Raw genomic sequence first — 16,409 nt, forward strand, 5'->3', positions numbered from 1 at the left:
GGTGTCAGGTTGTATTGAGTAGAAGGTGTCAGGTTGTATTGAGTAGAAGGTGTTGGGTTGTATTGTGTCGTTTAGGCCTGGGCTCAAACAAGAGTAGTTTTCATCTCAAGTTCTTGCAGTGTTTGCTTGAACCTGTCTGAAGTCCTTTTGACCACTACATATTCCATAGCCTCTGTTGTACCAGGCACGCTGAAGTATGTGAACGAAAACAAATACAATTTGAACCCAGGTATGATAGCGTTCAAGCGTCCTCAGATTGACTTCACTGTCTATGAATAGGATCGTGTCATGTAGCTCATTTGTCTGTTTATAGTGTTGGAGGGGGGCCGGAGAGACCCACTTCCTGGGGTGTCATCTCTCCTCTTTCAGCCGACCAAGGAACTATTCTGAGACCAGCTATTATTTCTCATGAACCCAACAGCGAATAAAACAGGTGTTGGGGACAGTAAACGAAAGGTTGGTGGATGGAATTCTGAGCCGACGAGATAAAATCTGTCATTCAGCCCTGTCTCAGGGGGAGAGGGATATGTGTCTGATCTCTGGTTGTGACCTCACTCTCTGAGGGTGTCTCAGGGGGAGTGGGATATGTGTCTGATCCCTGGTTGTGACCTCACTCTCTGAGGGTGTCTCTGGTTGTGACCTCACTCTCTGAGGGTGTCTCAGGGGGAGTGGGATATGTGTCTGATCCCTGGTTGTGACCTCACTCTCTGAGGGTGTCTCAGGGGTTGTGGGATATGTGTCTGATCTCTGGTTGTGACCTCACTCTCTGAGGGTGTCTCAGGGGTTGTGACCTCACTCTCTGAGGGTGTCTCAGGGGGAGAGGGATATGTGTCTGATCCCTGGTTGTGATCTCACTCTCTGAGGGTGTCTCAGGGGGAGTGATCTCACTCTCTGAGGGTGTCTCAGGGGTTGTGATCTCACAATGTAAGAAATAATACATAAAAAAAAGCTAAATTACTGCAAAGTTTCCGAAGAACTCGAAGCGAGGCGACCGTCTCTGTCGGTGCCGGATCGGTGTGTGTGTGTGTACGTTTGTGTGCGTGTGCGTGTGTGTGTGTGTGCGTGTTTGTGTGTGTGTACGTTTGTGTGCGTGTGCGTGTGCGTGTGTGTGTGCGTGTGTGTGTGTGTGTGTGCGTGGCCGTCTGGCAATGTCCCGTTTTAGTGAGTGGGGTCAGAGCTGTCCGGGGAACCACTTGTTGTTTTATGGCACTGATAGACTCTGTTTAAAGAGCAGTAAAGCTTTAACAGTCGACACACACGACCGAAGGGGGACAGGGTGTGTTTTTGTTGTCACATACTGCCTGTGCTGAAGGTAATGTGGGAAGATAAGTCATTTAAAGACGTTAGACAATGGTTCTCCTTGTAGCTTATGAACATTTAGGAGTGTCTCACTCTTAACTGAAACGGGTTAGGGTTAGTTTGGGTCAGGGTTAGGGTCAGGGTTAGTTTGGGTTAGGGTTAGGGTTAGTTTGGGTCAGGGTTAGGGTTAGGGTTAGGGTCAGGGTTAGGGTTAGGGTTAGGGTTAGGGTTAGGGTTAGGGTTAGTTTGGGTTAGGGTTAGGGTTAGTTTGGGTTAGGGTTAGGGTTAGTTTGGGTTAGGGTTAGTTTGGGTTAGGGTTAGGATTCGTTTGGGTTAGGGTTAGGGTTCGGGTTAGGGTTCGTTTGGGTTAGGGTGTCTCAGGGGGGTTAGGGTTCGTGTTGGGTTTGGGTTGAGGGTGTCTGGGTTAGGGTTAGGGTTAGGGTTTGGGTCAGGGAGTGTAAGGTGTCGGGTTAGGGTTAGGGTCTCAGGGTTTGAGGGTGTCCGGGGTTAGTGTAAGGTTAGGGTTTGGGTTAGGTTGTATTGAGGGTTAGGGTTTGGGTTAGGGTTAGGTTGTTAGGGTTAGTTTGGGTTAGGGTTTGTGAGGTTAGGGTTAGGGTAGTTAGGGGGGTTAGGGTTAGTTTGGGTTAGGGTTTGTGTAAGGTTAGGGTTAGGGTTGGTTACTTTGGGTTAGGGTTAGTGCCAGGTTAGGGTTAGGGTTAGGGTTCAGTTAGGGTTCAGGGTTAGGGTTCAGGTTGTTTGGGTCTCAGGGTTAGTGTAAGTTTAGGGTTAGGGTTTGTGTTAGGTTTGGGTTAGTTGGTTAGAAGGGTTAGTTTGGGTTAGGGTTAGTGAAGGTCAGGGTTAGGGTTTGTCTTAGTTTGGGTTAGGGTTAGGTTTTAGTTTGGGTTAGGGTTTGTGTTAGTTTGGGTTAGGGTTTGTGTTAGTTTGTATTGAGTTAGGGTTAGGGTTAGGGTTAGGGTTAGTTTGGGTTAGGGTTAGTGTAATTGGTTAGGGTCAGGGTTTGTGTTAGTTTGGGTTAGGGGTTAGGGGTTAGGGGTTAGGGGTTAGGGTTAGGGTTGAGGGTTAGGGTTAGGGTTAGTGTCTGGGTTAGGGTTAGGGTGAGTAGGGCCAGGGTTAGGGTTAGGGTTAGGGTTAGGGTTAGGGTTAGGGTTAGGGTTAGGGTTAGGGGTTAGGGTTAGGGTTAGTTTGGGTTAGGGTTTGGGTTAGGGGCTCAGGGTTAGGGTTAGGGTTAGGGTTAGGTTCGTTTGGGTTAGGGTTAGTAGGGTTCGGGTTAGGGTTCGTTTGGGTTAGGGTTCGGGTTCGGGTTAGGGTTCGTTTGGGTTAGGGTTCGGGTTTGGGTTAGGGTTAGGGTTAGGGTTTGGGTCAGGGTTAGTGTAAGGTTCGGGTTAGGGTTAGGGTTAGGGTTTGAGTCAGGGTTAGTGTAAGGTTAGGGTTTGGGTTAGGGTTAGGGTTAGGGTTAGGGTTAGGGTTAGGGTTAGTTTGGGTTAGGGTTTGTGTAAGGTTAGGGTTAGGGTTAGGGTTAGGGTTAGGGTTAGTTTGGGTTAGGGTTTGTGTAAGGTTAGGGTTAGGGTTACTTTGGGTTAGGGTTAGTGTAAGGTTAGGGTTAGGGTTAGGGTTAGTTAGGGTTAGGGTTAGGGTTAGTTTGGGTTAGGGTTAGTGTAAGGTTAGGGTTAGGGTTTGTGTTAGTTTGGGTTAGGGTTAGGGTTAGTTTGGGTTAGGGTTAGGGTTTGTGTTAGTTTGGGTTAGGGTTAGGGTTAGTTTGGGTTAGGGTTTGTGTTAGTTTGGGTTAGGGTTTGTGTTAGTTTGGGTTAGGGTTAGGGTTAGGGTTAGGGTTAGTTTGGGTTAGGGTTATTGTGTAGAAGGTTAGGGTTAGGGTTGTGTTAGTTTGGGTTCAGGGTTAGGGTTAGGGTTAGGGGTTAGGGTTAGGGTTAGGGTTAGGGTTAGGGTTAGGGTTAGGGTTAGGGTTAGGGTTAGGGTTAGGGTTAGGGTTGGGGTTAGGGTTAGGGTTGGGGTTAGGGTTAGGGTATTAGTAGGGTTAGGGTTAGGGGGTTAGGGTTAGGGTTAGGGTTAGGGTTAGGGTTAGTATTAGGGTTAGGGTTAGGGTTAGGGTTAGTTTGGGTTAGGGTTAGGGTTAGGGTTAGGGTTAGGGTTAGGGTTAGGGTTACAAGCCCTTGACCAACAATGCAGTTCAATAAGAGTTTAGAAAATATTTAACATAAAAAAAAAAAAGTAACACAAGAAAATAACACAAACGAGACTATATACAGGGGTACCGGTACTGAGTCAATGTGGAGGCTATATACAGGGGGTACCGGTACAGAGTCAATGTGGAGGCTATATACAGGGGTACCTTTACCGAGTCAATGTGGAGGCTATATACAGGGGTACCGGTACAGAGTCAATGTGGAGGCTATATACAGGGGTACCGGTACCGAGTCAATGTGGAGGCTATATACAGGGGTACCTGGGTACAGAGTCAATGTGGAGGTTATATACAGGGGCTACCGGTACCGAGTCAATGTGGAGACTATATACAGGGGGTTACCGAGTCAATGTGGAGGCTATATACAGGGGGTACCGGTACTGAGTCAATGTGGAGGCTATATACAGGGGTACCGGTACAGAGTCAATGTGGAGGCTATATACAGGGGGTACCGGTACTGAGTCAATGTGGAGGCTATATACAGGGGGTACCGGTACAGAGTCAATGTGGAGGCTATATACAGGGGGTACCGGTACCGAGTCAATGTGGAGGCTATATACAGGGGGTACCGGTACTGAGTCAATGTGGAGGCTATATACAGGGGGTACCGGTACTGAGTCAATGTGGAGGCTATATACAGGGGGTACCTGTACAGAGTCAATGTGGAGGCTATATACAGGGGGTACCGGTACAGAGTCAATGTGGAGGCTATATACAGGGGGTACCGGTACTGAGTCAATGTGGAGGCTATATACAGGGGGTACCAGTACTGAGTCAATGTGGAGGCTATATACAGGGGTACGGTACTGAGTCAATGTGGAGACTATATACAGGGGTACCGGTACTGAGTCAATGTGGAGGCTATATACAGGGGGTACCGGAACTGAGTCAATGTTGAGACTATATACAGGGGTACCGGTACTGAGTCAATGTGGAGGCTATATACAGGGGTACCGGTACAGAGTCAATGTGGAGGCTATATACAGGGGTACCGGTACTGAGTCAATGTGGAGGCTATATACAAGGGGGTACCGGTACTGAGTCAATGTGGAGACTATATACAGGGGGTACCGGTACAGAGTCAATGTGGAGACTATATACAGGGGGGTACCGGTACTGAGTCAATGTGGAGACTATATACAGGGGGTACCGGTACTGAGTCAATGTGGAGACTATATACAGGGGGGTACCGGTACTGAGTCAATGTGGAGGCTATAAACAAGGGGTACAGATACAGAGTCAATGTGGAGACTATATACAGGGGGGGTACGGTACTAAGTCAATGTGGAGACTATATACAGGGGGTACCGGTACAGAGTCAATGTGGAGGCTATAAACAAGGGGTACAGATACAGAGTCAGGGTTATGTGGAGGCTGTATACAGGGTTACCGGTACAGAGTCAATATGGAGGCTATATACAGGGGTAGGGTACAGAGTCAATGTGGAGGCTATATACAGGGGGTACCGGTACAGAGTCAATGTGGAGGCTATATACAGGGGGTACCGGTACAGAGTCAATTGGAGACTATGAACAAGGGGTACAGATACAGAGTCAATGTGGAGACTATATACAGGGGTACCGGTACTGAGTCAATGTGGAGACTTTTTTACAGGGGGTACCGGTACCGAGTCAATGTGGAGGCTATTTTCAGGGGCTACCGGTACTGAGTCAATGTGGAGGTTATATACAGGGGGTACCGGTACAGAGTCAATGTGGAGGCTATTTACAGGGGGTACCGGTACAGAGTCAATGTGGAGGCTATATACAGGGAGTACAGGTACAGAGTCAATGTGGAGGCTATATACAGGGGGTACCGGTACAGAGTCAATGTGGAGACTATATACAGGGGTACCGGTACCGAGTCAATGTGGAGGCTTTTACAGGGGGGTACCGGTACGAGTCAATGTGGAGGCTATATACAGGGGTACCGGTACAGAGTCAATGTGGAGGCTATATACAGGGGTACCGGTACTGAGTCAATGTGGAGACTATATACAGGGGGTACCGGTACTGAGTCAATGTGGAGACTATATACAGGGGTACCGGTACAGAGTCAATGTGGAGACTATATACAGGGGTACCGGTACTGAGTCAATGTGGAGACTATATACAGGGGTACCGGTACTGAGTCAATGTGGAGGCTATATACAGGGGGTACCGGTACTGAGTCAATGTGGAGGCTATAAACAAGGGGTACAGATACAGAGTCAATGTGGAGACTATATACAGGGGGTACCGGTACTGAGTCAATGTGGAGACTATATACAGGGGTACCGGTACAGAGTCAATGTGGAGGCTATAAACAAGGGGTACAGATACAGAGTCCATGTGGAGGCTGTATACAGGGGGTACCGGTACAGAGTCAATATGGAGGCTATATACAGGGGTACCGGTACAGAGTCAATGTGGAGGCTATATACAGGGGTACCGGTACAGAGTCAATGTGGAGGCTATATACAGGGGTACCGGTACAGAGTCAATGTGGAGGCTATGAACAGGGGTACAGATACAGAGTCAATGTGGAGACTATATACAGGGGTACCGGTACCGAGTCAATGTGGAGACTTTTACAGGGGGTACCGGTACTGAGTCAATGTGGAGGCTATTTTCAGGGGCTACCGGTACTGAGTCAATGTGGAGGCTATATACAGGGGTACCGGTACTGAGTCAATGTGGAGGCTATATACAGGGGTACCGGTACTGAGTCAATGTGGAGGCTATATACAGGGGTACCGGTACCGAGTCAATGTGGAGGCTATATACAGGGGTACCGGTACTGAGTCAATGTGGAGGCTATATACAGGGGTACCGGTACTGAGTCAATGTGGAGGCTATATACAGGGGTACCGGTACTGAGTCAATGTGGAGGCTATATACAGGGGGTACCGGTACTGAGTCAATGTGGAGGCTATATACAGGGGGTACCGGTACCGAGTCAATGTGGAGGCTATATACAGGGGGTACCGGTACTGAGTCAATGTGGAGGCTATATACAGGGGGTACCGGTACCGAGTCAATGTGGAGGCTATATACAGGGGTACCGGTACTGAGTCAATGTGGAGGCTATATACAGGGGGTACCGGTACTGAGTCAATGTGGAGGCTATATACAGGGGTACCGGTACTGAGTCAATGTGGAGGCTATATACAGGGGTACCTGTACAGAGTCAATGTGGAGGCTATATACAGGGGGTACCGGTACAGAGTCAATGTGGAGGCTATATACAGGGGGTACCGGTACTGAGTCAATGTGGAGGCTATATACAGGGGGTACCGGTACTGAGTCAATGTGGAGGCTATATACAGGGGGTACCGGTACTGAGTCAATGTGGAGACTATATACAGGGGGTACCGGTACTGAGTCAATGTGGAGGCTATATACAGGGGGTACCGGAACTGAGTCAATGTTGAGACTATATACAGGGGGTACCGGTACTGAGTCAATGTGGAGGCTATATACAGGGGGTACCGGTACAGAGTCAATGTGGAGGCTATATACAGGGGGTACCGGTACTGAGTCAATGTGGAGGCTATATACAGGGGGTACCGGTACTGAGTCAATGTGGAGACTATATACAGGGGGTACCGGTACAGAGTCAATGTGGAGACTATATACAGGGGGTACCGGTACTGAGTCAATGTGGAGACTATATACAGGGGGTACCGGTACTGAGTCAATGTGGAGACTATATACAGGGGGTACCGGTACTGAGTCAATGTGGAGGCTATAAACAAGGGGTACAGATACAGAGTCAATGTGGAGACTATATACAGGGGGTACCGGTACTAAGTCAATGTGGAGACTATATACAGGGGGTACCGGTACAGAGTCAATGTGGAGGCTATAAACAAGGGGTACAGATACAGAGTCAATGTGGAGGCTGTATACAGGGGGTACCGGTACAGAGTCAATATGGAGGCTATATACAGGGGGTACCGGTACAGAGTCAATGTGGAGGCTATATACAGGGGGTACCGGTACAGAGTCAATGTGGAGGCTATATACAGGGGGTACCGGTACAGAGTCAATGTGGAGACTATGAACAAGGGGTACAGATACAGAGTCAATGTGGAGACTATATACAGGGGGTACCGGTACCGAGTCAATGTGGAGACTTTTTACAGGGGGTACCGGTACCGAGTCAATGTGGAGGCTATTTTCAGGGGCTACCGGTACCGAGTCAATGTGGAGGTTATATACAGGGGGTACCGGTACAGAGTCAATGTGGAGGCTATATACAGGGGGTACCGGTACAGAGTCAATGTGGAGGCTATATACAGGGGGTACAGGTACAGAGTCAATGTGGAGGCTATATACAGGGGGTACCGGTACAGAGTCAATGTGGAGACTATATACAGGGGGTACCGGTACTGAGTCAATGTGGAGGCTTTTTACAGGGGGTACCGGTACCGAGTCAATGTGGAGGCTATATACAGGGGGTACCGGTACAGAGTCAATGTGGAGGCTATATACAGGGGGTACCGGTACTGAGTCAATGTGGAGACTATATACAGGGGGTACCGGTACTGAGTCAATGTGGAGACTATATACAGGGGGTACCGGTACAGAGTCAATGTGGAGACTATATACAGGGGGTACCGGTACTGAGTCAATGTGGAGACTATATACAGGGGTACCGGTACTGAGTCAATGTGGAGACTATATACAGGGGGTACCGGTACTGAGTCAATGTGGAGGCTATAAACAAGGGGTACAGATACAGAGTCAATGTGGAGACTATATACAGGGGGTACCGGTACTAAGTCAATGTGGAGACTATATACAGGGGTACCGGTACAGAGTCAATGTGGAGGCTATAAACAAGGGGTACAGATACAGAGTCCATGTGGAGGCTGTATACAGGGGGTACCGGTACAGAGTCAATATGGAGGCTATATACAGGGGTACCGGTACAGAGTCAATGTGGAGGCTATATACAGGGGTACCGGTACAGAGTCAATGTGGAGGCTATATACAGGGGGTACCGGTACAGAGTCAATGTGGAGACTATGAACAAGGGGTACAGATACAGAGTCAATGTGGAGACTATATACAGGGGGTACCGGTACCGAGTCAATGTGGAGACTTTTTACAGGGGGTACCGGTACCGAGTCAATGTGGAGGCTATTTTCAGGGGCTACCGGTACCGAGTCAATGTGGAGGTTATATACAGGGGGTACCGGTACAGAGTCAATGTGGAGGCTATATACAGGGGGTACCGGTACAGAGTCAATGTGGAGACTATATACAGGGGGTACCGGTACCGAGTCAATGTGGAGGCTTTTTACAGGGGGTACCGGTACCGAGTCAATGTGGAGACTATATACTGGGGCTACCGGTACCGAGTCAATGTGGAGGCTATATACAGGGGCTACCGGTACCGAGTCAATGTGGAGGTCATATACAGGGGCTACCGGTACCGAGTCAATGTGGAGAATATATACTGGGGCTACCGGTACCGAGTCAATGTGGAGGCTATATACAGGGGCTACCGGTACCGAGTCAATGTGGAGGTTATATACTGGGGCTACCGGTACCGAGTCAATGTGGAGGTTATATTCAGGGGGTACCGGTACCGAGTCAATGTGCTGGGGTACAGGATAGTCGAGGTAATTTGTAAGGTGACTATGCATTGCTACTAAACAGTGGGTAGGAGCAGTGTAAAAACAATGTAGATAGTCAGGGTGGCCATATGAATAGTTGTTCAGCAGGTTTATGGCTCGGGGGTAGAAGCTGTTAAGGAGTCTTTTGGTCCTAGACTTGGCGCTCCGGTACCGCTTGCTGTGCGGTAGCAGAGAGAACAGTCTATGACTAGAGTAACTTGAGCCTTTGACACATTTTTAGGCCCTTCCTCTGACACCACCTGGTATAAAGGTCCTAGATGGCAGGAAGCGTGGCCCCAGTGATGTACTGCACTCTGTAGAACTTTACGTACAAATGCCTAGAGTGGCCATACCATGCAGTGATGCAACCGGTCAGGATGCTCTCGATGGTGCAGCTGTAGAACTCTTTGAGGATCTGGGGACCCAGATCAGGAGGTTGCCTCCCTGCCCTCCAGCATCTAATGACATAGCCTTATTAACGAGAGAAGTACTAGACCCCTGAAGGGTAAAGCTCAAACTAAACCTCTCCATCCGCAGTGAGAAGGAGAGGGGGAAAAAAAGGACAACTGTTGATTTTCTGTCCAGAGTGGTCCTTCACCGCTGAACCATGTCAAACAAAAGTAGTGGCTTCATTGACTTTCTGTCCTACCCCCTTCTGCCCCCCCCCCCTTCTCCCAGAAGCCCCATGTGGCGTGGGAAGGATTAGGGAAGTGAACCGTGGCAGAGCCCCGACGGCTCCAACGAGGGAGCCTACAACAGGGCTTCTCTGCTCACTGTGTTCCTCTGCAGGACTGTTTCTATCTGTCTGTGTCCAAAGAGTGAATGGGAGGGGAAGGGATTCTTACTGCGTTGTTCTCAAGGCTGTCTACTCTACGGTTGACGAGAGTTGTTCCACGACAGGACTCTCTTTGTTATCTTGAAGTTTACAGTCTACTCTCCCTGTTCCCTCTCCTCTCCTCGATGAGAAGACACAAGAGCAGGACTGGGTCCAAGGCACAGTGAAGGGGAGACTTCTTACAGAGTCTGTCTAATACAAGACAACCCCCCACTCTGTTCTTATCTCCTCCTGCTAACAGAGGCTGTTTTATACAAGACAAACCCCCAATCTGCTCTGCTCTTATCTCCTCCTGCTAACAGAGACTGTTTTATACAAGAGAAACCCCCACTCTGCTCTGCTCTTATCTCCTACTGCTAACAGAGACTGTTTTATACAAGACAAACCCCCACTCTGCTCTGCTCTTATCTCCTCCTGCTAACAGAGACTGTTTTATGCAAGTCAAACCCCCAATCTGCTCTGCTCTTAGCTCCTACTGCTAACAGAGACTGTTTTATACAAGACAAACCCCCACTCTGCTCTGCTCTTATCTCCTCCTGCTAACAGAGACTGTTTTATACAAGACAAACCCCCACTCTGCTCTGCTCTTATCTCCTCCTGCTAACAGAGACTGTTTTATACAAGACAAACCCCCAATCTGCTCTGCTCTTATCTCCTACTGCTAACAGAGACTGTTTTATACAAGTCAAACTCCCAATCTGCTCTGCTCTTAGCTCCTACTGCTAACAGAGACTGTTTTATACAAGACAAACCTCCCACTCTGCTCTGCTCTTAGCTCCTACTGCTAACAGAGACTGTTTTATACAAGACAAACCTCCCACTCTGCTCTGCTCTTATCTCCTCCTGCTAACAGAGACTGTGTTATACAAGTCAAACCCCCAATCTGCTCTGCTCTTAGCTCCTACTGCTAACAGAGACTGTTTATACAAGACAAACCTCCCACTCTGCTCTGCTCTTAGCTCCTACTGCTAACAGAGACTGTTTTATACAAGACAAACCCCCAATCTGCTCTGCTCTTAGCTCCTACTGCTAACAGAGACTGTTTTATACAAGACAAACCTCCCACTCTGCTCTGCTCTTAGCTCCTCCTGCTAACAGAGACTGTCTTTTGTGATGGCTGTCTGCCAAAAGGGAAGAGCATTGTAGGTGGACAGTGAGGGAGAAGTGATGGAGTTTTCTTTGGGGATCATTCAGAGGAAGAATTGGTTGTTTTTTGTGTAATCGTAAGTCATTTTGTTGGGAAGACTTGTCTGTGTCTCGTCTCTGTGTCTCGTCTCTGTGTCTCAGTGTGTATGTGTGATAAATTGACTCAGTGTGAAATAGCACAGGTCTTGACAACACATACCGTTGGAGCTAGAAACACAAGCATTTCACTACACCCGCAATAACATCTGCTAAACATGTGTATGTGACCAATAGCATTTGATTGGTTTGGATTGGGTTTGTTCATATGACCGTTCATATATGTCCAATTCAAATCAAATCAAATGTATTTATATATTTATATATATATAAAACCCCAAACAGCAAGCAATGCAGGTGTAGAAGCATGGTGGCTAGGAAAAACTCCCTAGAAAGGCCAAAACCTAGGAAGAAACCTAGAGAGGAACCAGGCTATGTGGGGTGGCCAGTCCTCTTCTGGCTGTGCCGGGTGGAGATTATAACAGAACATGGCCAAGATGTTCAAATGTTCATAAATGACCAGCATGGTCCAATAATAATAATAAGGCAGAACAGTTGAAACTGGAGCAGCAGCACGGCCAGGTGGACTGGGGACAGCAAGGAGTCATTATGTCAGGTAGTCTTGAGGCATGGTCCTTGGGCTCAGGTCCTCCGAGAGAGAGAAAGAAAGAGAGAAAGAGAGAGAGAATTAGAGAGAGCATACTTAAATTCACACAGGACACCGGATAGGACAGGAGAAGTACTCCAGATATAACAAACTGACCCTAGCCCCCCAACACATAAACTACTGCAGCATAAATACTGGAGGCTGAGACAGGAGAGGTCAGGAGACACTGTGGCCCCATCCGATGACACCCCCGGACAGGGCCAAACAGGAAGGATATAACCCCACCCACTTTGCCAAAGCACAGCCCCCACACCACTAGAGGGATATCTTCAACCATCAACTTACCATCCTGAGACAAGGCCGAGTATAGCCCACAAAGATCTCCGCCACGGCACAACCCAAGGGGGGGCACCAACCCAGACAGTAAGATCACATCAGTGACTCAACCCACTCAAGTGACGCACCCCTCCTCGGGACGGTATGAAAGAGCCCTAGTAAGCCAGTGACTCAGCCCCTGTAATAGGGTTAGAGGCAGAGAATCCCAGTGGAAAGAGGGGAACCGGCCAGGCAGAGACAGCAAGGGCGGTTTGTTGCTCCAGAGCCTTTCCGTTCACCTTCCCGCTCCTGGGCCAGACTACACTCAATTGTATGCTTTGATAAGGTATTCTTATAAAACTGTCTCGTACTGTCGAATAACTTTTCTGGCTTCGACCTTCAAATATCAGGTTGTGAAGTGCCACCAATACATATACAATAGAATAAATGGTGTATTTACACAAAGAAACTAGAGTTAGAAGACTTTTGCAGAGTTACTGAAAAACAGGGATGTCTTTGTCGTGAGGGAAAACATAAATGATTTCTACACAGAATACTTCTCAAGAAGAAACAGGTTTTTCAGTTGCGGTTTGTTCGGTTAAATACCGGTGAATTCTGTTTCAAGGCAATCTTCAAGGCAAGAGGAAAGCCTCTTTTAACAGAACCACTGTGGACCAGGTGGATGGACTGGGGACCAGGTAGATGGACTGGGAACAGGTGGACCAGGTGGATGGACTGGGAACAGGTGGACCAGGTGGATGGACTGGGGACCAGGTGGATGGACTGGGGACCAGGTGGATGGACTGGGGACCAGGTAGATGGACTGGGGACCAGGTGGATGGACTGGGGACCAGGTAGATGGACTGGGAACAGGTGGACCAGGTGGATGGACTGGGAACAGGTGGACCAGGTGGATGGACTGGGGACCAGGTGGATGGACTGGGGACCAGGTGGATGGACTGGGGACCAGGTAGATGGACTGGGAACAGGTGGACCAGGTGGATGGACTGGGTACCAGGTGGATGGACTGGGGACTAGATGGATGGACTGGGGACCAGGTGGATGGACTGGGACCAGGTGGATGGACTGGGGACCAGGTGGACCAGGTGGATGGACTGGGACCAGGTGGACCAGGTGTTGTGTTTTACCTCATGTCTAAATAGTTGAGGTAAAGCCGGGACTCGAACTCTCAAAGCATCATCTCAGAGAAAGAGGGCTGATCTAGGTTCAGGTCCCCCCTGTTCATGGAATATTATCATTTTTTAATCTAAAAGGCAAAACTGATCCCTGATCAGCATTTTTATTCAGAGATGCTTTGTGAATACAGTCCAAGGAGGACTCCCTGAAGGCAAAAATGTCAATCTATGTTGTTTGTAATCACACACACACATTTCATGCCGTGAAGGTAGGCCACGTCACCTCCTCTGATCACCGGCGACGATTAGTCAGCCTACAGGAAGGAAGTCAGACACTTGGCTATGTGGTGCCAGGACAACAACCTCTCCCTCCACGTCAGTCAGACCAAGGAGCTGATCGTAGACTCGAGGAAACGAGGGGGCGGAGCACACCCGTGTCCACATGGAGCAGGTCAAGACCTTCAAGTTCCTCGGTGTCCAAATCAGTAAAGATTTAAAAATGGTTCAAACACGTGCGACCGAGCCTCTTCCCCCTCAGGAGGTTGAAAAAGGTTTGGCATAGGCCTTCAAATCCTCAAACTATTCTGCAGATTTACCACTTTACAGCATTTTGACTGGCTGCCTCACTGCCTGGATCGCGTGGTGCTACAGAGAGTGGTGCGGACAGCTCAGTACATCACTGGGGCCGAGCTCCCTGCCATCCAGGATCTCTATATCAGGCGGTGTCAGAGGAAGGCCCGTTAAAGACTCCAACCACCCAAGTGATAGACTATTCTCCCTGCGTCCTCGCGGCAAGTGGTACCCGTGCATCAAGTCTGGCACCAACAGGGTCTTTGAACAGCTTCTGTCCCCAAGCAATAAGACTGATAAATAGCTACACAGACTAGCTGAGTTAACCTTGTATCCTCGTTTTCCTTTTTATTTGTATTCAGTGCCCTACACACTCACAGTGCCCTATATACTCACAGTGCCCTACACACTCACAGTGCCCTATATACTCACAGTGCCGTACACACTCACAGTGCCCTATATACTCACAGTGCCCTATATACTCACAGTGCCCTACACACTCACAGTGCCCTACACACTCACAGTGCCATACACACTCACAGTGCCCTACACACTCACAGTGCCCTATATACTCACAGTGCCCTACACACTCACAGTGCCCTATATACTCACAGTGCCCTACACACTCACAGTGCCCTATATACTCACAGTGCCCTACACACTCACAGTGCCCTATATACTCACAGTGCCCTACACACTCACAGTGCCCTATATACTCACAGTGCCCTACACACTCACAGTGCCCTATATACTCACAGTGCCCTACACACTCACAGTGCCCTACACACTCACAGTGCCCTACACACTCACAGTGCCACTCACAGTGCCCACTCACAGTGCCCTACCCTCACAGTGCCCTATATACTCACAGTGCCCTACACACTCACAGTGCCCTACACACTCACAGTGCCCTACACACTCACAGTGCCCTACACACTCACAGTGCCCTATATACTCACAGTGCCCTACACACTCACAGTGCCCTATATACTCACAGTGCCCTACACACTCACAGTGCCCTACACACTCACAGTGCCCTACCCACTCACAGTGCCCTACACACTCACAGTGCCCTACACACTCACAGTGCCCTACACACTCACAGTGCCCTACACACTCACAGTGCCCTACCCACTCACAGTGCCCTACACACTCACAGTGCCCTACACACTCACAGTGCCCTACACACTCACAGTGCCCTACACACTCACAGTGCCCTATACACTCACAGTGCCCTACACTCACAGTGCCCTACATACTCACAGTGCCCTACACACTCACAGTGCCCTACACACTCACAGTGCCCTACACACTCACAGTGCCCTACACACTCACAGTGCCCTATACACTCACAGTGCCCTATACATTCACAGTGCCCTACATACTCACAGTGCCCTACACACTCACAGTGCCCTACATACTCACAGTGCCCTACACACTCACAGTGCCCTACACACTCACAGTGCCCTACACACTCACAGTGCCCTATACACTCACAGTGCCCTACACACTCACAGTGCCCTACACACTCACAGTGCCCTATACACTCACAGTGCCCTACACAGTCACAGTGCCCTACACACTCACAGTGCCCTACACACTCACAGTGCCCTACACACTCACAGTGCCCTACATACTCACAGGGCCCTACACTCACAGTGCCCTACACAGTCACAGTGCCCTACATACTCACAGTGCCCTACACACTCACAGTGCCCTACACACTCACAGTGCCCTACACACTCACAGTGCCCTATACACTCACAGTGCCCTACATACTCACAGTGCCCTATACACTCACAGTGCCCTACACACTCACAGTGCCCTACACACTCACAGTGCCCTACACACTCACAGTGCCCTACATACTCACAGTGCCCTACACACTCACAGTGCCCTACACACTCACAGTGCCCTACACACTCACAGTGCCCTATACACTCACAGTGCCCTACACACTCACAGTGCCCTACACACTCACAGTGCCCTACACACTCACAGTGCCCTATACACTCACAGTGCCCTACACAGTCACAGTGCCCTACACACTCACAGTGCCCTACACACTCACAGTGCCCTACACACTCACAGTGCCCTACACACTCACAGTGCCCTACATACTCACAGGGCCCTACACTCACAGTGCCCTACACAGTCACAGTGCCCTACATACTCACAGTGCCCTACACACTCACAGTGCCCTACACACTCACAGTGCCCTACACACTCACAGTGCCCTACATACTCACAGTGCCCTACACACTCACAGTGCCCTACACACTCACAGTGCCCTACACACTCACAGTGCCCTACATACTCACAGTGCCCTACACTCTCACAGGGCCCTACACACTCACAGTCCCGCTGACCCTGTATATAGTATGGTATTAACTGACCCTGTATATAGTATGGTACTAACTGACCTTGTATATAGTATGGTATTAACTGACCCTGTATATAGTATGGTACTAACTGACCCTGTATATAGTATGGTACTAACTGACCCTGAATATAGTATGGTATTAACTGACCCTGTATATAGTATGGTATTAACTGACCCTGTATATAGTATAGTATTGAACTGACCCTGTATATAGTATAGTATTAACTGACCCTGTATATAGTATGGTATTAACTGA

At 49.1% G+C, this 16,409-nt stretch overlaps 1 protein-coding gene and 1 long non-coding RNA gene across 7 annotated transcripts in view; both read left to right on the forward strand.

Moving 5' to 3' along the window:
• The window catches only part of LOC127911812 (uncharacterized), a 1,516-nt gene extending 1,125 nt beyond the window's left edge, over nt 1-391 (forward strand). For all 6 annotated transcript variants that reach the window (XR_008079460.1, XR_008079458.1, XR_008079462.1 and 3 more), the window contains one exon: nt 1-391. This exon is cut by the window's left edge. This is a non-coding gene — a long non-coding RNA (uncharacterized LOC127911812).
• LOC118379418 (extracellular matrix organizing protein FRAS1-like) overlaps nt 1-16,409 on the forward strand; it is a 420,646-nt gene that overhangs the window by 51,075 nt on the left and 353,162 nt on the right.

This window comes from Oncorhynchus keta, chromosome 25 (assembly GCF_023373465.1).
Source record: "Oncorhynchus keta strain PuntledgeMale-10-30-2019 chromosome 25, Oket_V2, whole genome shotgun sequence".
NCBI classification, from domain to species: Eukaryota; Metazoa; Chordata; class Actinopteri; order Salmoniformes; family Salmonidae; genus Oncorhynchus; species Oncorhynchus keta.